The 23,427-nt window shown below is 44.3% G+C and overlaps 1 protein-coding gene, 1 long non-coding RNA gene and 1 pseudogene across 2 annotated transcripts in view; 1 reads left to right on the forward strand and 2 right to left on the reverse strand.

Moving 5' to 3' along the window:
- Nucleotides 1–23,427, reverse strand: part of FARP1 (FERM, ARH/RhoGEF and pleckstrin domain protein 1) — a 303,782-nt gene that overhangs the window by 103,742 nt on the left and 176,613 nt on the right. The window lies entirely within an intron of this gene.
- Nucleotides 3,883–3,972, reverse strand: LOC139036417 (U6 spliceosomal RNA; annotated as a pseudogene).
- On the forward strand, nucleotides 10,707–13,681 carry LOC139036238 (uncharacterized). Its single transcript, XR_011488946.1, has 2 exons — nucleotides 10,707–10,913; nucleotides 11,411–13,681. It is a non-coding gene; the product is annotated as an uncharacterized lncRNA (long non-coding RNA).

Below are 23,427 nucleotides of genomic sequence, written 5' to 3' on the forward strand. Positions count from 1 at the left end.
CATTTTGTGACAGCTGAAAGCCTGTCCCTGGTTCCTCTCCCTGCCCAACAACTGTGGCAGAGTGCATGGCCTTCTTCTGTAGACTTTGTACAGGCTCATCTAGACTTCATATGCATGAGCATAAAAGCCATAGGTTATTTTTTTTCTATTTATTTAAACTAAAAAGAATTTTTTTTTTACAATGTTGTGTTGGTTTCTGCCATACAACAAAGTCAGAAAGAGAAGAAATAGTGTTTTTAAGACCATAGGTTCTTTTTTTCCCCCCATTTATTTTTATTAGTTGGAGGCTAATTACTTCACAACATTTCAGTGGGTTTTGTCATACATTGACATGAATCAGCCATGGAGTTACATGTATTCCCCATCCCAATCCCCCCTCCCACCTCCCTTCTCCACCTGATTCCTCTGGGTCTTCCCAGTGCACCAGGCCCGAGCACTTGTCTCATGCATCCCACCTGGGCTGGTGATCTGTTTCACTATAGATAATATACATGCTGTTCTCTCGAAACATCCCACCCTCACCTTCTCCCACAGAGTCCAAAAGTCTGTTTCTTACATCTGTGTCTCTTTTGTTGCCTGCATATAGGGTTATCATTACCATCTTTCTAAATTCCATATATATGTGTTAGTATGCTGTAATGTTCTTTATCTTTCTGGCTTACTTCACTCTGTATAATGGGCTCCAGTTTCATCCATCTCATTAGAACTGATTCAAATGAATTCTTTTTAATGGCTGAGTAATATTCCATGGTGTATATGTACCACAGCTTCCTCATCCATTCGTCTGCTGATGGGCATCTGGGTTGCTTCCATGTCCTGGTGATTATAAACAGTGCTGCGATGAACACTGGGGTGCACGTGTCTCTTTCAGATCTGGTTTCCTCAGTGTGTATGCCCAGAAGTGGTATTGCTGGGTCATATGGCAGTTCTATTTCCAGCTTTTTAAGAAATCTCCACACTGTTCTCCATAGTGGCTGTACTAGTTTGCATTGCCACCAACAGTGTAAGAGGGTTCCCTTTTCTCCACACCCTCTCAAGCATTTATTGCTTGTAGACTTTTGGATAGCAGCCATCCTGACTGGCGTGTAATGGTACCTCATTGTGGTTTTGATTTGCATTTCTCTGATAATGAGTGATGTTGAGCATCTTTTCATGTGTTTGTTAGCCATCTGTATGTCTTCTTTGGAGAAATGTCTGTTTAGTTCTTTGGCCCATTTTTTGATTGGGTCATTTATTTTTCTGGAATTGAGCTTCAGGAGTTGCTTATATATTTTTGAGATTAATCCTTTGTCTGTTGCTTCATTTGCTATTATTTTCTCCCAATCTGAGGGCTGTCTTTTTACCTTGCTTATAGTTTCCTTTGTTGTGCAAAAGCTTTTAAGTTTCATTAGGTCCCATTTATTTATTTTTGCTTTTATTTCCAATATTCTGGGAGGTGGGTCATAGAGGATCTTGCTGTGGTTTATGTCAGAGAGTGTTTTGCCTATGTTCTCCTCTAGGAGTTTGATAGTTTCTGGTCTTACATTTAGATCTTTAATCCATTTTGAGTTTATTTTTGTGTATGGTGTTAGAAAGTGTTCTAGTTTCATTCTTTTATAAGTGGTTGACCAGTTTTCCCAGCACCACTTGTTAAAGAGATTGTCTTTTTTCCATTGTATATCCTTGCCTCCTTTGTCGAAGATAAGGTGTCCATAGGTTCGTGGATTTATCTCTGGGCTTTCTATTCTGTTCCATTGATCTATATTTCTGTCTTTGTGCCAGTACCATACTGTCTTGATGACTGTGGCTTTGTAGTATAGTCTGAAGTCAGGCAGGTTGATTCCTCCAGTTCCATTCTTCTTTCTCAAGATTGCTTTGGCTATTCGAGGTTTTTTGTATTTCCATACAAACTGTGAAATTATTTGTTCTATTTCTGTGAAAAATACTGTTGGTAGCTTGATAGGGATTGCATTGAATCTATAGATTGCTTTGGGTAGAATAGCCATTTTGACAATATTGATTCTTCCAATCCATGAACACGGTATGTTTCTCCATCTGTTTGTGTCCTCTTTGACTTCTTTCATCAGTGTTTTATAGTTTTCTATGTATAGGTCTTTTGTTTCTTTAGGTAGATATACTCCTAAGTATTTTATTCTTTTTGTTGCAATGGTGAATGGTATTGTTTCCTTAATTTCTCTTTCTGTTTTTTCATTGTTAGTGTATAGGAATGCAAGGGATTTCTGTGTGTTAATTTTATATCCCTCAACTTTACTATATTCATTGATAAGCTCTAGTAATTTTCTGGTCGAGTCTTTAGGGTTTTCTATGTAGAGGATCATGTCATCTGCAAACAGAGAGAGTTTCACTTCATCTTTTCCTATCTGGATTCCTTTTACTTCTTTTTCTGCCATGATTGCTGTGGCCAAAACTTCCAACACTATGTTGAATAGCAGTGGTGAGAGTGGGCACCCTTGTCTTGTTCCTGATTTCAGGGGAAATGCTTTCAATTTTTCACCATTGAGGGTGATGCTTGCTGTGGGTTTGTCATATATAGCTTTTATTATGTTGAGGTATGTTCCTTCTATTCCTGCTTTCTGGAGAGTTTTAATCATAAATGAGTGCTGAATTTTGTCAAAGGCTTTCTCTGCATCTATTGAGATAATCATATGGTTTTTATCTTTCAATTTGTTAATGTGGTGTATTACATTGATTGATTTTCGGATATTAAAGAATCCTTGCATTCCTGGGATAAAGCCCACTTGGTCAGGATGTATGATCTTTTTAATATGTTGTTGGATTCTGTTTGCTAGAATTTTGTTAAGGATTTTTGCATCTATGTTCATCAGTGATATTGGCCTGTAGTTTTCCTTTTTTGTGGCATCTTTGTCTGGTTTTGGAATTAGGGTGATGGTGGCCTCATAGAATGAGTTTGGAAGGTTACCTTCTTCTGCAATTTTCTGGAAGAGTTTGAGTAAGATAGGTGTTAGCTCTTCTCTAAATTTTTGGTAGAATTCATCTGTGAAGCCATCTGGTCCTGGGCTTTTGTTTGCTGGAAGATTTCTGATTACAGTTTCGATTTCCTTGCTTGTGATGGCTCTGTTAAGATCTTCTATTTCTTCCTGGTTCAGTTTTGGAAAGTTATACTTTTCTAAGAATTTGTCCATTTCTTCCAAGTTGTCCATTTTATTGGCATAGAGCTGCTGGTAGTAGTCTCTTATGATCCTTTGTATTTCAGTGTTGTCTGTTGTGATCTCTCCATTTTCATTTCTAATTTTGTTAATTTGGTTCTTCTCTCTTTGTTTCTTGACGAGTCTTGCTAATGGTTTGTCAATTTTGTTTATTTTTTCAAAAAACCAGCTTTTAGCTTTGTTGATTTTTGCTATGAAGACCATAGGTTCTTAATCACGTTACCCAGGATGCCCAGTGAAAGAAGAAATGAATACAATCACTCGTTCCATTGTATTCTAGTCATATATAGTTAAGTATCCACAAGTCTGTGTCTCTAATGAAACTCTGGGCTACATGGTCACCCTTCTGTTCCTACTGGCAGAGTCCCTGGCACTCCTTCAATGTCTGCTGAAATCCATGTTACACATACATATTCTATACTTTGAGTCTATAGTGAAAGGGAAAATGATATGCAAGAATCCATTTTCTACCCTCGACAGCTTAGGATCATACGCCTTGGTTTCTTCTCACTCTCTGGTTAATTCTTAAAGGAAAGAAAGTGAAAGTAAAAGTCACTCAGTCATGTCCGGACTACAGTCCATGGAATTCTCCAAGCCAGAATACTGGTGTGGGTAGCCTTTCTTTCTCCAGGAGAACTTCCCAGCCCAGGGATTGAAACCAGGTCTTCTGCATTGCGTGCGGATTCTCCACCAGCTGAGCCACGAAGGAAGCCCCCAAAATATGGAACACTTCACAAATTTGCATCATCTGCTAATCTTCTCTGTATCGTTCCAATTTTAGTATATGTGCTGCTGAAGCGAACACCAATTCTTAAAGACCCACTTGCAAAACAGATGCAATTCCACCACACAGATCAAACCCAGCAAGAAAAAATGTCTCAAAGACCTTGTCATCTCCAGTTACTGGTTTTATACTTTCACCTCCCTTCTGCGAAGAACAGAGCAATTTAGGAGCCATTTAGTAACCCAGGAGACTAGAGGCAGGAGGAGTCAGACCCTGACAAGCACAACAGGCATATCCATTAGGCTGCCTGGCAGCGTGACCTGAGCAGCCAGCAATAAAGCATCTCCCTCTTTTTTAAACAGACACCACTGTATGCTCCTATGTTCCTCGCTGGAATTCGGAAGATGCTCACAGCCATCTAAAGGCATGCGGTAGTCTCCATGCGTCATCTCAAATTCACAAGGCTCTAGACATTGAATGCCTGGTCCAAAGGAAACTGGGAGAGTTGTCTCAATTACCCCGATGGCACAACTAACACGTGATGGTGTGTAAACCCCATTCGTGTCAGTCAAACAGATCCCCGCCGCCCTATCCAGCACACACGTGTGTGTCCAACTCTGTGACTGTAAGGACTGTAGACCACCAGGTTCCACTGCCCATGCGATTTCCCAGGCAAGAATATCAGAGTCGGTTGCCATTTCCTCCTCCAGGGGATCTTCCTGACCCAGGGATCAAACCTGTGTCTCCTGCATTGGCAGGTGGATTCTTTACCACTGAGCCACCAGGGAAGTTCCCCACCCATCACTCACCCACCCATCTCACTCACACACACACACAGACACACACACAGACACACACACCTGCATTTATCCAGTGTTAACAGCTGCATGGATTACTGGTCACCAATCTTTTTTCCCACCTCTCTGGCAGAGCAACGTCATACTGAGAGCACTTGGGAATTCACTGGCCAGGCCCACGGGGTCCTTGGGTTCAAATTCTCACACCTGCCTCCACAGAGTTACATGAAGAACTTAAGACACAGCTCCTTGTTCGGGGGCCTCCTCTCCATCCAGTAGAATCTGCAGAGACCAGCTAATAATACCAGGATAGGAATGGGTTGGGCGCTGAGAAGTTGTAGAGAAATTCCTATTTCGTTAAGTTTTTTTTTAAAGAGAAGACCACATTCTAGTTTCACAATTCTTCTTTCTCACCATTCTTGACATTTCCTACTTGTCTTAAAATGCAGCACCAGTTATCTGACCAGCTGGCAAGCACTGTCTTCCAAAGAATTCCTGGAACTAAGTGAATTTGATAACTTCATCTAGATTTACAGGGGCTGGGAAACAAGACTTTACAATTCAACGCTGAAAGTCTAAACAAGTTTAAAAAAATCATAAATCAGCATACAATGGACAGCTTTATAGAATGATGTTCAACTAAGCACTTGGTGGAACATACCGAGGAGAGAGAGCATTACCGCTGAATTAGGTCCTTGGCGGAGTCAACAGGGATTTTTGTGACCATACTGAGCACATGCTGGTAATAAGAAGAGGCTGGAAATAGGTGTTTGGAGTCAATCTAGTTAATACATGATATAAGCCTCATCTCAAGTCTTAAAAATTTCCTTAAGATTTACTGCTTTGTACAAATCTTTGACACAAAATGACTTTTCAATGGGACCCCAGTTTTTATACAGGGAGAAGTTAATTTCAAGTTTGGGTTTCCCTGGTGACTCAGAAGGTAAAGAATCTGCCCACAAATGCAGGAGATGCAAGAGATGCAGCTTTGATCTCTGGGTCAGGAAGATCTCCTGGAGAAGGGAATGGCTACCCACTCCAGTTTTCTAGCCGGGGGAATTCCATGGAAAGAGGAGCCTAGTGGGCTACAGTCCATGGGGTCGCAAAGAGTCAGACATGACTAACACTTTCATACTTTTCACTTGACTGATACTCTAGCTCTTAAAACTGGCCTGTAAAATAGATGCCTTTAATGCATTATATGAATTCTCCTGTCAACACCGGCTATCTTCAGGGATATAAGGAAAGCCAGTATGTAGCATTACTAGAAAGTATTTCTAAGGGATGGAATGCAGTCAGTACATGACAACTGCATGGGAAAATGGACATGGCATTAACGCCTCAGTGTACACCAGGCAGCTATGCCTGAAATGTTTCTAGACATCACAACAGCGAAGTTCAGGGACCCTATCCTCTTCTAGGAGTTAGTGTAGAAATGTCTGGGTTTCATTAATGCACCCAGAGCTGAACTCAGCTTCAGAGGAGGCACCTCAGAGAAGGGAAGCCAGAGAAGTTTCATCCACATTCTTTAAGAAAAGTTATCCCCTCCTTTCTTCCAACAGTGGATTCACTCCATTAATCCTCAACATCCTTCCTTTATGCTTGTCTCCAAGGAATTCTTTGAACTTCACATTATAAGTAATTCTGCTCAAAAATCACACCACAGAATGTAAAATGGGTGGTTGCACAACCTTGTGAATGTACTTAACACCTCTGAATTATACACTTAAAAATGGCTAAACTGGTAAATCTTTTGCTGTGTTCATTTGACCAAAATTTAACAATGCAGAAGAGAGAAGACCAGAAAAGAAAAAAGTTAAACAGAGGATGGTATTCATATCTACAAATGATCGAAGAGGGTTACTCACAACAGAGCCTGTTTAAAAACTATTTTTAGGAACAACAAAATAAAGAATCCACTTCCTTTACATTAGATCTTAGAATAACACGGAGGGCGGTAGGACCCAGCTCAAGATGAGAGGTCGCGAAGAAGAGCCTTATCACGTGGGGAGAATGAGCGAATATCCATGCGTGTGACGAAAGGGCTGTTAGTATTTGACAGCACAAAGGGTTCTTTTACCTGTCTGGCAAAACAAAACAAAAAACAAGGCAGGATATGAACATTGTTGGGAGTAATCACAAACTGTGCGCTTGGGACAGGCTTGGCAGTAGACGGATGTCGGGACTCAACAGCTTCAAGTCCCCCAGCCCTTTGCTGCTAAAACAAACCTGTGGGTGAGTCAACACCGTCTGGACGCGGGGGAAGGTAGCAAAAGCATAGATGAAACTGGCAGAACACAGAGAAAAGATGCTCAGAACATTCGTTTGTACAGGCACTTTCTCAAAGAGCGGCTTACTTTAAGAAACACAGAGACTTGCATTTACGACTGCACAAATGATCACACACGAGAAAGGAAAACCAAGTCACGTAGGCATCATTTGAAAACCTATACATGTTAATAGTGATTAACATGAAAGGGACCTTACAATGAATGTTTTTCTAACTGTTCCCAAGTGTTTCTCTTGGGGCTGAGAGGCCAGACCTCTGAGACTCCCGGAGCCTCTAAGAAACTCAGTAAGAGTCTGGCCGACCCCACACATGGCCAGTCTGGATTGAAACAGTCCAGAAGTGGACTCCTTACAGAGAAGAAACCAAATAGTAATTATATGTTATATTTGAGAGAACAAACTGGTCATTAGTGAAACCACATAATCAAATTTTGATCACTTTTTCTTATTGGCTACTTTCAATTATGCTCCAAGAGGCATGTGAATTTTAATCTGACGCACAAATAAGGTGGCTGATTGCTTACTGGCGTCCCCACTGCTTTCTCCATTTTGAACAGGCTTTTCATGGGATCCTATAAAATTAAATTTTAGGAGGAGGCTTACATTCTTGAGGAGTGTCTGGCAATGAAGCACTGAATAATAAATGGTATGAATTCACACAGAGCTTTAAGCTATTAAAAATGGTGAATCAAAGTTGCTTTCATTTATTGTGCCTTTAAAATATGTCTGTGCCTTCAGGTTATTTTTGTCACATCAAGTTTTATGAGGAAGTATTTTCTTTCTCCTCTAAAAGAATAAAGACAATTCTTTCTGGGTTGGGAGTGTGTCTTCTATACCCTCCCCACCTCCTCCGCGGGGCTGAACAAAGGAGTCACTTCACTTGATACAAGCTAACGTCTGCCTTGCTGAAATAATCTCATAGATGGAAATGGATGAAGATAATATTTGACCAAGTTCACAAAATGTGCGTCTGCTGAGGTTTCAGAGAGCGGTTTCTGGGAAGTATTTTGTTTTTCTCTCATTTGGGATTAACGTAACCATGACAACCAGGGCATGCTCTTCTCCCACAAGAGGGAAAGGCTCTCTAAAAGCCCTCGGTCCCTTTTTCCTACCACTACCACCCATTAGAACATTGTTCAGATTTCCACAGCCCAATAACCCTCCACACAGGCACTGTTAACACCGCAAATTCTCCTTCTGGCCCTTTGGCAGGTTTTGAACAGCTGGGTGGAAGTATTAATAGCTACGATGGCTTAAGAAGCCTGGGGTACATTTGTCAAGTGAGTAGCCACATACAGGCACTGTGCTAGGGGCCGAGGGAATGCAGATCAATTCAACACGTCTCTCTCTTTCTGAGTTAAGGGTCAGACATTAAAGCAACAAAGGGACTAAATTAGGATGTATGGTAAGTTTTAAGTTAGACACACACACACACACACACACACACACACATGCAAAGTGCATGCACACTCTGATGTCATTTCTTAGAAGGATACTAATCCTGTGCAATCAGGGCTACACACTTAAGACCTCATTTGGCCTTACTTCCACCTCCTTATTCCAAATACAGCCCCACTGGGAGTTGGGGTGGCCATGAAAGAATTACAGAAAGCGGGGACACCCTGCTTTTCGTAATGTACATGGAGTCGTGAAAGGTACATGGTACATGCCCAAGGTACATGGGGTCATGAAAGGACTGGATACTGTCGACCCCTTAGAGTCCATGGGAGAAAGAAAGAAAACTCTTGTCTGCAAAGTATGTAGCCAAGAGCCTGGCACGGAACACAAGTTCTCTGGTACCGTAGCTTCCACTGCGATGGGGAAGTGCTAGCTGGTAGAATAAAGGGCAGGGGGACGGGCTGACAGTGAGGAGGACGTCCCACTGCCCAGCCCCAGGGGCATGTCTCTGCGTTGTGGCGGGATGGAAAGCCCATCTATGTGCTGCTGTGTGTGTGACTGTGTCCCCAAGGGCGGAGTCCAGAGTTGGGTAGGCTTCCTCTGCCCTAGAATTCCACTGGAAGTGACCAAGGCAGTGCCTCTCCCATCTGTGGGCCCAGCGATCACCTGAGGACCCTGGTAAGTTCCAGGGGCTGATTCGGGAGGACGGTGGTGAACCCTGAGAGTCTGCACGTCTAAGAAGCTCTCAGGGATGCTGCAAAGGCTCTGCTTTGAGAGCAAGGTGCCAGGCACATCGGTCCATGGACATGGGGCTCATCTGGCGGCTCAGATGGTGAAGAACCCGCCCAGTGCAGGAGACCCGGGTTTGATCCCTGGGTCAGGAAGATCCCCTGGGGAAGGGAACGGCTACCCACTCCAGTATGCTTGCCCGGAGAATCCCATGGACAGAGGAGCCTGGTGGGCTACAAGTCCAAGGGGTCGCAAAGAGTCGGACACAACTGAGTGACTAACACTCACTCACTCACTCACTCACCAGGCGGGGCTGGCCCACTTGGAGGTCTCTGGCTCCAGTCTCCATTTGGCGATAACTTCAAGCTTGAGACTCAACCATAGCAAAAAATACCAAAACTTCTGTTATGTGCTGAAATGTGTCTCAAAAATAAATAAATAAATAAAGTGAACTGATGGTAAAAAATAAATAACTAAATAAAGGCAATATGCAGTTCCAGTTTGACCCTGGATAGAATTTTGAAATAAGGAGGAAAGACTGCTTTAAACAAAACAACTTTGGGGCAACTAACAAATTTTGCAAATGGAACGTAAATTGTAAAACAGTATATACAAGTTAAATTTTCTGAATTTGATAACCATACTGTGTTCATATAAGAAAATGTGCTTGTCCATAGGAAACAGATCTGAAATATTTAGGGATAAAGTGAAAAATGATACCTAACTTCTAAAATGGTTAAGACAAAAATAATGTTCATCTGAGAGAGTGTGTGTGTGTGTGTGTAGAGAGACTGAGAGAAAAAGAGAGAATATGATAAAAAATCAACAATTTGTTATTCTGGGCCAAGAGTACCTGAGACATCTTTGTACTACTGCAATTCTGTAATTTTGAAGATAATTGAAACAAAAAGCTAGAAATACTATTAAAACAAAAAAAAAAGCTATGAAGTCCTAACTCATGGTCCCTGTGAATGGAAGCAGGGTCTCTGCAGAGGTGACTGAGTGAAGCTGAGGTCATTAGGGTGGGCCCGAGCCCAACATGATGGATGTCCTTATAAGATGGTGTGAAGACAGACACATAGACACACATGTCATGACCGAGGCAGAGACAAGTGATGTGGTGGTGAGCCAAGGCCCGCCAAGGATGGACGGCCCCCACCAGAGGCTGGCAGAGGGTCTTCCCCCGAGTCTCAGAGGGAATGTGGCCCTGCTGGTACCTGGATTCTGAACTTCTAGCCTCCAGCACTGCAGGAGAAGGAATTTCTGATGTTTCAAGCCACCAGTTTGTGGTTCTTTGTTACAGCGGCCCTAGCCAACTCATACGGCCACCTTCCATGGGGCTGTTACCGACCTTTCAGGCACATGGGGGCAGAGATCACACAGTTACATGATGACCCTTGTAGGTGAAGAGATTATAGTGAACTGATAACAGGATTAGTGGACTGGGGATAAGATAAACATCCTGGCCTTGAACATTCCCCCAACTCAAAAAATCAAATAAACTCAGTAAGGAATAGACTAATGATAGGCGGTGATTGATTTTTTCCTGCTAATTATTAAAAGGTGTTCCTCTGTTTCCTGTTACTGTGCTGTGTTTAGTCGCTCAGCTGTGTCCGACTCTTTGAGACGCCATGGACTGTAGCCCGCCAGGCTCCTCTGTCCACAGGACTCTCCAGGCAAGAGTGCTGGAGTGGGTTGCCATGCCCTCCTCTAGGGGATCTTCTCGACCCAGGGATCAAACCCAGGTCTCGTGCATTGCAGGCAGATTCTTTATCGTCTGAGCTACCAGGGAAGCCCAAGAATGCTGGAGTGGGTAACCTATCCCTTCTCCAGGGGGTCTTCCCAACTCAGAAATCAAACCAGGGTCTCCTGCATTGTAGGCAGATTCTTTACCAGCTGAGCTATCAGGAAAACCCTGTTGCTGCTCTATATATGAGCTGTGTTCTACAATCAAAATTCTTTTTATATCCTAGTCTCTTGACCCTTCTACCCATGAGTGGGGAGAGGCGGGGTCCAGGCTGGGAGGTCACCCAGTTCACACACACTCTCCCCATCCCAGCCCTTCACCCAGGGCTCCCCCTTCCTGGCTCCCCCAGCATGTAGTCAGGAGCTGCCACTGAATAAAGCAGAGGGCCAAGAATACAACTTGAGAAATCCCCTAGGAACTCACTGATCTATCCATAAATACATTTTTCTTAGAAATTTTACAAGGCTACTGCCAGACTGGGCCTGAGAGAAATGATTGGGAAGATGATTCTTGGATTTCCCTGGTGGTCCAGTGATTAAGAATCTGCCTTCCAATGCAGGGGACATGGGTCCAATTCCTGGTTCGGGAAGATTCCATGTGCCACAGGGCAACTAAGCCCATGAACCACAACTACAGAAGCCCGCAGCCTGCACATCCTACAGCCTGTGCTCCGCAGCAAGTGACGCCACCACAATGACAAAGGTGAGCACCACAACCACAGCAGCCCCACGATCTCCGCAAGTAGATAAAGACCACGCGAAGCAACCAGGACCCAGCGCAGCCAAAAACGTGTGTGTTCAGTCGTGCCCGACTCTTAGCGGCCCCATGGACTGTAGCTGCCAGGCTCCTCTGTCCACGGGATTCTCCAAGCAAAGATTCTGCGGCGGGTGGCTATTTCCTCCTCCAGGGGATCTTCCCAACCCAGGGATCGAACCCGTGTCTCCTACGTCTCCTGCATTGGCAGGCAGATTCTTTACCACTAGTGCCACCTGGGAAGCCCAGCCAAAAGTAAATAAATAAAAGAAGATGTGGCTAAAAATGGCAGACTGAATACTTGCAGCTTACCTCAACACCCAGAAGAAACCTTGCTTTAAAAAAAAAAAAAAAAAGAATGAAACAAGGAATAAATTCATAGAACAGATAAAATGAGAAGACAGAGAGCAGGTGACAGATTTCCCCCAAATTCTAGAAGATGACAGAGGAGCAAACTGCAGTCTAATTACAGAGAAGAGACACAGCAATAAGAGAACACAACTCCCCAAAAGGTCAGGAGTGGGAGACGCCAGGTACTTCCGCTGCTGCAGGGTAGAGTTAAAAACTTTTAAAAAACACTGTAATTTGTATCCTCATATAGCTCAGAGTTTATAAGGAACATTACCCCAGGAGGTTATAAAAAGGAGTATTTGGTTAACGAGAAAGAGCTCTTAGAAAAAAAAAGCACAGCACAAACAAAAATGTCATGGGGAGAGTTTAAAGACACCGTTGAAAATTCTCCTAGAAACCAGACCAGGTGACGAACGAATGAATGGGAGCGAGGGGTGGAGGTGAGACATTTAGAGGGTCAGCAACTGAACTAACCCTGGGACCCCTGCAACAGAGAGACCCCAGGGGAAGGGGGATGATGCAAGAATAACATAAGGAAGTTTCCAAGACTGAAAAAGGGTCAGAGGGTATCTCGCAGAATGAATGAGTGTCATCTATTTCAAGGCAAATCATTGGAAAACTTGGGAACACCAGGAAAGACAAGGGATCCTAAAAGTAAGGAGCCTGTGTGCGTGCTAAGTCGCTTCAGTCATATCCAACTCCTTGCGACCCCATGGACTGCAGCCCGCCAGGGTCCTCTGTCCATGGGATTCTCTAGGCAAAAACACTGGAGTGGGTAGCCTCTCCCTCATCCAGGGGATCATCCCAACCCGGGGATCAAACCCAGGTCTCCCGCACTGCAGGCAGATTCTTTACTGTCGGAGTCACCGGGAAGCCCAAGAACACTGGAGTGGATAGTCTAGCCCTTCTCTAGGGGACCTTCCCCACCCAGGAATTGAACCAGGGTCTCCTGCACTGCAGGCGGATTCTTTACCAGCTGAGCTACCAGCTGAGTTTTTTTTTTTTTTTTTTTTTAAAACCACTGGGAAGCCCAAAACTAATGAGAAAAACAAATGCTAGTGAATTGGAAGGGCTCAGGACTTCTGGGCGATAGGCTGGAAGCCAGAACAGAGTCCCAACCATATCCTCTTATGGGATATCACTAATAATGTCTGTGTGACGAGGAGGAGACAATGAAGATGCACCTGTCCCAGGGTGGGGGTACGTGTGTGTGTGGATGGGTGCCTCTGCCCGCCCATGACGCACCTAGGCTGTACCCCAGGGACACCCCAGGTGAGAGACATGGAGTTGGCACCATGGGCATGCCCACTGTGGAGCTGAGATTTCAGTGCAGCTTCAGAGAATCTGCTCCCAAGACTGTATTTCCCTCTTTTCTCCTCTAAGACTTTCAAGCCCAGTTTTGAGGACACAAACAGTCCTGGAGAAAACATGCTGGTAAAACCAAGGGAAGAGGCTGCGTTTGCCAGTGTTGTAACTCGGGGCACCCAGGGTGGTCAGTAGGGCACATGGGCTGATACATCGCTAGTGTGACCGTAGCATGACACAGCCCCTGTGGCAGGCTGAGTGTCACATTAAACGAGCGGCGACCTGCTGCGAAGGCAGGACTCCTTAGTTAACCAAGAAATCAGACAGTTGAAATGTGGGGGAATGTTTCTCATGCTGTGTCTCCAGCCCCTGGGGGGGCTGAATGAAGCACTGTAATAAAATTATGAAGAACACAAATTCAGGGGGCCATCTGCCTTCTTGCAAATCCCATAGCGCCACTTCAGGCACTGTGACCTGGGATGTGTTAAGTCTGTGGGCCCCAGTTTCCACTTCTGTAGAATGGGTGCATGACTGGAACACTTCCTAGAATGTGGGGAAGATGAAACAACTCAGTATATAGCAAAGCTGAGGACAGTACGGTACCCAGAATAAAGCAAGCTCTCCCTGGTACTAGCTATGATGAGGCGGAGGGGGAGGAAGAGGGGATGGAAGAAAGCGGGATGGAGGAGGGAGGAGGGGGGAGGGGAGGGGGGAGGGGGAAGGGGAGGGAGGGGGGAGAGGATGGGGGAGGGGGAAGGGGAGGGAGGGGGGAGAGGATGGGGGAGGGGGAAGGGGAGGGAGGGGGGAGAGGATGGGGGAGGGGGACGGGGAGGGAGGGAAGGAGAGGAGAGAGGAGGAGGGGAGGAAGGAAACGACTCAAAGCCCAACAGCAGAGCCAGTGGCAGCCTTGGCTGCGAACAGCGTGATCTGTGATCTCCGTGCTGTTGAGATGCCAAGCAGAGCAAGAACAGGAACCACCACGGTAAAACCAGAGTCTGTGGAGCCAGGACAAGGCTTTCATTCTGGGAGAACGGAGCTAAATGTGGAGGCCGGCCCATCTCCTGGGCGCACAAACGCCTAATTCTTCCTTGGCACCACCGGTCCAAGGGTGGGCTCGTAGTCTGGCGGGCCCACACTGCGCTCCTGTTCCCTCCGCACTGAGCCCCCGCGTTTAGAGTAATCATTAAACACACTTCAGCTTGGGTTTCAGAGTCCCGGCTCTGGGCTGCAAGGAGAAAGGGCCCTTTCAGCAACTTTGCTGCAATCCAGCTATGTTAAAACTCACCACCTTCCTTCACCCCAAGACATCGTGTATGTGTGTGTGTGTGTGTGTGCGTGCGTGCGCACACATAAGGTGAAGGATTTCTACTGCTTTCGTGCAAACTTGTTATACGTGAATAAAAAAAGAAAAATATTGATGCAGAAATTGGCTACTCATAGTGCAGGGTTTGTCTGCTCCTGACGTTGAACAATTCACTGTCTTTCAATCACTTTTCGAAGTAGATGAAAATGAAGAAGTCTAAGATTTACTGACACTTTGTTTCTTTAAATACCAGCTAGACAGCGGACAAAGGATCCCACAGGGAATGAAGGAGGCAAGTGTAAACCAGAGGGTTTTAAGGAAAAAGCACCAGACCCTTCCCAACAGCAAAAATCTGCTCGCCTCTGTCTCTGCAGTTTGGGACTTTTCTCCCTGGACTCGAAAGTCTAATTAAACCTCAAAAGTGCATTCAGCCCCTTGTGCCTAAACTCTCTGAAAATACATCTAATATCATACCTTAGCCTCCAAAATTAGTACCCCAAAGGAAGAAGAAAAGCAGATGGTTGATTGAATTTAGTTTTAACAGATAGATGAAGACTTTGTAAACCCAAGTCACCGAATGACCCCTATGGTTCTTAGTTCTTGTTTTTTTCCTTCACGTGCAGACAGCTCTTCAATCGTGTTCCTGAAACACAGCCTTCCCCAAAACCAATCACCAAGGCTCTTGGAGAACTTCTGAGAATGTCAAGTGAAAGAAAAACCATTTTGTATGTTTACAGACACTTTCAGCAGAAAACATTTTTAATGTCTTTCAGTTAGTGGGGAGAACTAACCCCACTTAGTTCTAGAAAATGAAAACTAACCACATTCTCAATCTTGAAGAGGGATTTAAAAATTCTCTCTTCTGCAGAGGCTTTCAAATTTTAAAATATGTAAATCAAAGGGCAAAAACATCGCTTTCTGCATCCTATAAGAATCCTCGGCTCTGGGAAATTCCCGGGTGGTCCAGTGGTTAGGACTCAGTGGTTTCACTGCCGGGGCCAGGGTTCAATCCCTGGTCAGGGAACTGAGATTCCCCACAAGCTGCTACTACTATTTTCCCATCTTTCTGATGTACTTCCCAGGCTTCAGAGTCTGTTAACTGTGGAAGTGATGGAGGTGGGGTGGACTCGAGCCCCAGGTTTATGTATTTTGCAAGGAGGTCAGAGTTTCAGGCGAAGAGCGAGGACTTCTCTGAAAAACTGGAAAGCATGGATGAATAGGAAGCACAGAGGCACTAGACTTAGGGAAAAGAAACAAGGCAAGCCGATAACAAAAATACAAGATGCATATCTGAGAGACCGAAAGTAGAACGGAGGTCCCCGGGGCAGGGAGTCAGTGGGGACGAGGGGCCCTTGATTAACGGGTACAGAGCTCAGTCTGGGCAAAAGGAGGGAGATCTGGAGCTGGATGGTGGCGACGGGTGCACAAGAATGTGAGTGGACACTTACTGCCACTGAACTGTACGCTTAGAAATGCTACAAAGATAGCAAATCTTATACGTTGATTTCCGGTGCGTTTCATCATGATAAAAATAAATGGAATAAATACCCCCAAGCACTGACAGCATATGGAAGGTACTGATAAGTTTAGGGGTGAGGGGTAAGAAAAAGGCAAGCATTTCATCACAAAGACAGAGGGGAATCTAACACTTGTGACATTTCCAATAGATAAAAACCATCACTATTACATATAAAACCGTGTGAGAAGACGTTGCCAAGCAGTGGGGAAACACAGGCTCTGGTGTCGGTCAGGTTACAACCACGATGTCTGGCTGCACGGCCCAGGTTGGGCATTGATCGCCCCTTCTGAGCAAAGGAGGAAGGGTGTCCCGGAAAGAGGGGGCGGGTAGAACTAAACGAAGGAAACACACATCAAGTGCCAAGCACCAGGGCCAGTGTTCAGCAGAGACTCAATAAATCATAGTCAACCATTAACCTTCATTTTTAGTGGAAACTTTTCCCAAGTTATTTCCAACTTTTGGGAGCTATGCAGACTCCCTCTTGAGCATGTTTATGCCTCATGACACATTCACCACTACAAAACAAAATTCGTATTTGCCCTTATATTCCAGTTATCTTCTTTTTTTATTATAGCTTTTGGCTGGGTCTTCATTGTTGCGGGTGGGCTTTCTCTAGCTGTGGCAAGCAGGGACTATGCTCTAGTTGCAACGCACGGTGGGCTTCTCACTGCAGCGGCTTCTCTTGTTGCAAAGCCCAGGCTCCAGGGCACAGGCTCGGGGGGTATGGTGCATGGGCTTAGCTGCCCCACAGCATGTGGGATGTTCCCAGACCATGGATTGAACCCGTGTCCCTTGCACTGTCAGGGGGATTCTTCACCACTGGACCACCAGGAAAACCCTCCAGCTATCTTCCAATGAGGGGCTGGAGCATCCATATCTATTGATATTAGAGGAAGGGTGGGGGAGACAGATTGATGTACAAACTAGGAAAACACTAAAAGGCAAAAAAAAAGAAAGAAAACCCCAAAACTGTATGCGTTTGCTGTTGTTAGCAATCCTGTCCTGCCAGCAAGCTGCCAGAGTAAGACAAAATATGACCACACAGACCCCAGACTTCAGCAAAAGAAACTTACAAATACATATACCACAAAATTACAGAAAGCACATCTCACAATACTAACATCTATTAGAAGGACTCAAAGTCTGAATAAGATGAATTTTCTCTTTACGTATCAGACAACAAGCTCCCTGAGTGTATAACAGTGCTGACACACAAGATTATTCTATACAGATTCTTTAAGTTCTTACAAACTTCAAGAGAAAGGAATGCTGATTACCAGCCTGGATGTAATTAAGGAACTAATTCCAGTATAGCAATGATGCCAAAGGGACCCTGAAGATCAGGTTCACCTGGAGACATCAAATCGTTCACATTCTTTAATCCCAGGCATCCCCAAGAGTCACACAAGAATGAAGAGTTTGGAGACGGAACCTGCCCTCTTCCCTACCACAGGATTCTAAGGAACACACACCTCACATGTATTTGTGGCACTCAGGAACCTGGAAACCATGCAGCTTACCCTTTTGTGATCTTCTTCTGGAATTCACCAGTTTGAATACCTTGTTGAAACTTTTTTTCGACAATTCCTTGCATTTCTCTGTTGCTTCTGACTGCTGTCACTTCTGGTTACCATCTGACTTATAAATACATAAATAATTTCCGAATAGCTTCTCAAGTCCGTTCTATTAGAAACAATTCATCGGTGAAATTATATGTTGTCATTCCCCTGCTCAAAACTCAGAGTAAAAGCCAGAGTCCTGACAATGCAAAACCAGGTCCCAGGGGGCAGTTCCACCCCGTGTCACCAGGTCACCCCATCACCCATGTGTGTGCCTGCTGCCGCTTCAGTCGTGTCTGACTCTGTGACCCCATGGACTGTAGCCCCCCAGGCTCCTCTGTCCATGGGATTCTCCAGGCAACAATACTGGAGTGGGTTGCCATGCACTGCTTCAGGGGATCTTCCCAACCCAGGGATTGAACCGGCGTCTTTCATCTACCTGTACTGGCAGGCAGGTTCTTTACCACCAGTGCCATCTAGGAGGTCAAATCTAGCCGCTTTCCCCCTTGCTCACTGGCCTGCAGCCACTCTGAGCACATCGGGAAAACAGCAGCCTCAGGGCCTTTGCGCTGGCTGCTCCCTCTGCCTGACAGGCTCTCTCCCCAGAAATCTTCATTGTTAATTCCCTCAGGTCTTGGGAATCTGCACAAGTGTCAACTCCTCAATAGGGCAGACCCTGAGCACCTAGCTTAAAACTGCAATTTACCCCCACACCTCCAACCTCTTATTCTGGCCTATTTCTTTCATTTTTCACCTTCAGTTATCACTCTCTAGCATCCAAAACAATGTATCTCTTCATCTTATCTCTTGTATTTGCCTTTTGGCTGCTCCTCAGCATGTGGGATCTTAGTTCGCAGACCAGGGATCGAACCCCTGCCCCCTGCAGTGGAAGCTCGGAGCCCTACCCACTGGACTGCCAGGGAATTCCCCATCATGTTCCTTATACAATACACGGCAATCTCTCTGCAAGGACACACATTCTGCCAGAACATGCATTTTCATCTGTTTTGTTCACTAAAAACAGCATGAAACACAGAAGGTGCTTGTCAAGATTTGCTGAATGGATGAATGAGAATGAGATCATTTTAGAACCGCAGTTTTGACAAAGAGACCATAATAGCACAGTCCTTAACAAAAACAACTCTAAAACGGGGGTCTGGATTCTAAAATCAGTTTGAGAACATATTCTGATTTCAAGAAATGGTTGCTCCAAGAGTGGACACCTTCCAAAAAAACATACATGGAGACCATTCAGGAAAGGTCAACCTTAGGGGAAATGTTAGAAGGAAAATGAGAAAATGAAAGACCACATTCTACCGATCAGGAAATCTGTCAAACTGGACACAATGCATGACAAATAGTCACATGACAGTCGCAGGGGGTCAGAAACACCTACGGGAAGAACACTGTGCACCACACAGTAAGACTGTCACATCACAAACAGCAATCGGCCACGAGGCCTCTCTGAATATACTACATAAGTGAGTGTAAGTGAAGCTATGATAAACCTAGAGAGCAAATTAAAAAGCAAAGACAGCTCTTTGCCAACAAAGGTCCATCCAGTCAAAGCTAGTTTTTCCCGTAGTCATGTTCAGATGGACCATAAAGAAGGCTAAGCACCTAAGAATTGCTGCTTTCACACTGTCATGCTGGAGAAGACTCTCAAGAGTCCCTTGAACAGCAAGGAGATCCAACCCATCAACGCTAAAGGAACTCAACTCTGAATGTTCATTGGAAGGATTGATGCTGAAGGTGAAGCTCCAATACTCTGGCCACGTGATGCAAAGAGTCGACTCATCAGAAAAGACCTTGATGCCGGGAAAGATAGAAGGCAACATGAGAAGGCTGGCAGAGGATGAGATGGTCAGGTAGCACCACCGACTCAGTGGATGAGAGTTTGAGCAAACTCTGAGAGCTAGTGGAAGACAGGGAAGGACGTGTGGTGTGCTGCCGTCCAAGGGGTGGCAGAGTTGGACACAACTTAGTGACTGAACACCACCAAACAAGTGAACGAAAAGGAGGGTTTGCATCCCTGTGATGCTGTTCAGAGACTGTACCAACATGCTGGCAACTCCTGATGCAGTACTGGTTTTTCAGTTTTCTTCTGAACTGGTTCACTAATTTCCTGTCAGAGTATTTCAAAATTTGGTACAGAGAAAGACACCCTGGGTTTGGTGCATTCTTTGTTAATTCACACTGGCTCTCAGATGTTGGCTTGTTGCAAGCCCCCTGTGACAATACCTGATTTGAAGCTATGGGGTTGGCTAAAAAGTTTATTAGCGTTTTTCTGTAACGTCCTATGGAAAAACCTGAACAAACTTTTTGGCCAAACCCCAAAGAACATCCGAGCAATCCTCATTTTAGTGATACTTCACTTTCTGTACCATCACAGCTGTTCAGAGTGAGTGGTGGGAAAATAAAAGGCAAATAGATGTAAGATCTATAATAAAAAGCACAGGTAGAGATTATATCTTTTATACAGAATCCTGCCCAATTCTAATTTAGTATTGTGAGCAGTCTATGGTCTTCCCATCGTAACCATTGAGAGAAAAGCCATATTGGAAACATATACACAAGTTTCTGAAAAACAGAAACAACAAGAACTGTCCGCTATAGTTTAGTAACATTCGGAGCATTCACCTGCAATGGGGACAGACACGAAGGGATGTGCAAACTGAAGTCTCAGTGAGCTCCCCTTAATTTGGGGTTATTCAGGATGACAGCATACTATCAATGGGGTGGACTCGTTAAATGCATTGTGTCCAAATTTGTAAATTATTACATTAGTGCTAAAGCACTAGTTTAATAAACTAGAATACAATACTGGAAGTCAATAAGCATGTTTTTAAGAGTCTGTCGTCTGTTGAAAATTAAAACACACACTGATAAGAAGAAATAGAGTTCACAGGTTTGCCTAGAAACTGAATAGTTAGACTCATTCTGGCTGAGAAAGACAGAAAAAAGGTCTAGTTTTTAAAGGCTGGATCAGCCTTTCACCACCTAATTTCTTAGTTCACCATGCAAGATGACTTTAACATATTTTAAACAGTGATGCCAAAAGAAATGCTAATTACAGCTCCCTACACTAGTGGGTATATGCTGGCTCTATTTTACAAAACCTCTGTGAAAATTACGGATGGTTCTCTCTTCCTTAAAGGCATGATTAGCCAAAACTGCACGGAAGCAGAGGGAAGACTCAGAAATGAGTATTTGGAAAGCAAAGCAGAGAACAAATTCATAGAAACAGAAAGCAGAACAGTGGTTATCAGAGGGTAGGGAGATAAAGATTCAGATTTGCAAGTTGAGAAAGTTCTGGAAAGGAGTTTTACAGCATTGTGAATATACTTAATGCTTCCCGGGTGACAAAGTATCGCCTGCAATGCACAAGATGCAGGTTCAATCCCTGGGTGAGGAAGATCCCCTGGAGAAGGAAAGGCTACCCACTCCAGTGTTCTTGATCAAGTACGAGAATCCCATGGACAGAGGAGCCTGGTGGGCTATAGTCCATGGGTGGCAAAGAGTCAGACATGACTGAGTACACACGCACACACACCAGATTATATACTTAAAAATGGGTAAAATGGACAATTTTATATGTTTTTAACCACAGTTTGAAAACAGAAAAGAAAGCAAGGAAGACTAAATCTCCAAGTCGGAGCCTGTGAAAATGAATCTTTCCTTCCTTAAGGATACTAGAGGCCAGGCTGGTTTATTAATTGCAGAGAACGAAAGTAGAAAGCATAAATAAAACAGTAAAAGCAGGCAACACACATGAGCTTGAACGTTCTTTGGCGTGTGTTTATTCATTGCAAAGTAGAGGGAGCCATTTGTGTCTTTATGTTTGATTTTCATTCATTTTTCAAAGCAGTCATCTATTGATGGATTGCCTGATGGAAGAATTTCAAAAGCATTTATTATATCATTAACAGCTCCGTTTCAAGCCCAATGTGCCTCCAAGCCTGTCAGACAAATCTATGAAGAGCAGCGATGAAACAAGCTCTGTTTTTTCTACTGAAATGCCCGGTGGCTCTTTCAGGGTACTAGGAACAAGGCACAGCTTTCAGACTCAGTGGTTCCAGCTTTTACTTTTTTTTAAACACACAAGACATTAACTCTAACCAACACACTACGTTATGTCAACTCCCCAGCTACACATTCTTCCTGTAGGATGGGCTCTAGTAAGGCCAAGCTGGAAATGCTACAAATAGTAAGATATATATGCTTGAAGGATCTTCTGAGCATGTGTTCAAGAAGGTACGTCTCCAATTTGTCAAATGACATTTGACAGATTTGTAATTTTGAATTGAAGGAACCTGATTTTGCCTTCACAGGTACGATAGCAAGATAGGTAAGCCTACCATTTTCCCTGGATCTCAGCTTGTAACCCTTCACCTAGAAGTCTGCAACAGTTCACAAATAAAGAAGCTGGCAGAGTGCCGATAAGACCGTTTACTCCAAAATGACCAGTCTAACCTGAATTTAATCAGCGAGCCAATGAAGCAAGCAGAAGTTTTCACATTTAGGAACATCGTGTGGTTACCCAAATACCACTAAGAACAGTGCATAAGAGAGAGAGAGAGAGAGAGAGAGAGGAGGAAAGATCAATAGTTTTATTAATCAGACTGATAATAAACTGAGTATACAGATGGATCTAATAATGTTAAAATAGATATATATATTTCTAGAATTACTGCTTCAGTACTCATGGGAAAACAGCTGTTGAAATATAGGAAATAATTTCTCCCAGTGCAACACCAAATGCATAAACTCAACCTGCCTGGTGCAAAAAATCAAATGTATGTGTCCTCCCAAAATCCATAAGTGAAAAGTGACAGTGTTAGTTGCTCAGTTGTGTCCAACTCTGCAACCCCATGGACTGTAGCCCACCAGGCTCCTCTGTCCATGGGATTTCCCAGGCAAGAATACTGGACTGAGTTGCCATTTCCTTCTCCAGGGGATCTTCCCGACCCAGGGATCTAACCTGGGTCTCCCGCATTGCAGGCAGATTCTTTACTGCCTGAGCCACCATGGAAACTCACCCAAAATCCATACATTGAAATCTAATCCCCACTGTGATGGTACAGGGAGGTGGAGCCTTCATGAATGGGATTAGTGCCCTTTTAAGGAAGGCCCCCCAAGAGTTCTCTGGTCCCATCCTGTGTGTGAGGACACAGGGAGAAGGCGGCAACCGTCTATGAGCCAAGACTGGGTTCTCACCAGACACTAAATCTGCCAGTACCTTGATTTTGGATCTCCCAGCCTCTGGAACTGTGAGAAGTCAATTTCTTTTGTTTAAGCCACTATGGTATCTATTACAGCAGCCCAAACTAAGACCCTTGGGGGCCATATCCAAAACAAATTTTACATTTGAAAGAAGAAAAGTGGGAGGGAAACTACTTGTATTATCTGAAATTCGACCATTCATGAAGGACACATCTGCTTCCTGCAGACAGGTGATCACGAAATATGGAAAGATTCATGAACAGATTTAAGGGACACCAAGATTTAGCAGGCAGCAGAAACAGGAGCTGGCCAAGAAAATTTAACATTAGCAACATTAACAACACCTCGCTCTCCACTTCCTAAGAACGGCACCAGGAGAGCAAACCCTGGACCATTCCAACGACAAATACTGTGGACTCAACTGTTGAGTCCAAACTCAAGCGCAGCTGACGCTGAGGCTGATAACAGAGAGGCGCTCTGCTGGTTCAGCCAGAGTCTCAGACAAGGCTGAGACTCAGAGAACGAGAGAAAGGAAAAAATATTATAGAAAAGGAGATTTTAAG

This window comes from Odocoileus virginianus, chromosome 8 (genome assembly GCF_023699985.2).
Source record: "Odocoileus virginianus isolate 20LAN1187 ecotype Illinois chromosome 8, Ovbor_1.2, whole genome shotgun sequence".
Classification (NCBI taxonomy): domain Eukaryota; kingdom Metazoa; phylum Chordata; class Mammalia; order Artiodactyla; family Cervidae; genus Odocoileus; species Odocoileus virginianus.